This window comes from Corvus brachyrhynchos, unplaced genomic scaffold (genome assembly GCF_000691975.1).
Source record: "Corvus brachyrhynchos isolate BGI_N302 unplaced genomic scaffold, ASM69197v1 scaffold4365, whole genome shotgun sequence".
Taxonomy (NCBI): domain Eukaryota; kingdom Metazoa; phylum Chordata; class Aves; order Passeriformes; family Corvidae; genus Corvus; species Corvus brachyrhynchos.
Genome location: NW_008238051.1, coordinates 7,625 through 7,935, shown reverse-complemented (window position 1 = coordinate 7,935; position 311 = coordinate 7,625).

Sequence of the window (311 nt, the reverse complement as noted above, 5' to 3'; positions counted from 1 at the left end):
CTGGACGGAGCCGGAGCTGTCGCTGCTCTGTGGGGTCGCGTCCCGATTCCAAACCCCCTTTAGAGCTCTCAAACCCCCTAAAATCGCCCCAAATCCCTCCTAAACTCCCTCCAGGACCCCCCAAATTCCCTCCACGACCCCCCAAACCCCCTCCAGCCCCCCAAAATTCCCGGGATCCCTCCCCAAAATCCCGGGATCCCTCTGGACGGAGCCGGAGCTGTCGCTGCTCCGCGGGGCCGTGTCGCGATTCGGGGAGGGCCTGAACCCCCCCGAACCCCCCCAAATCCCCCCTAAAAAACCCCGAAATCCCC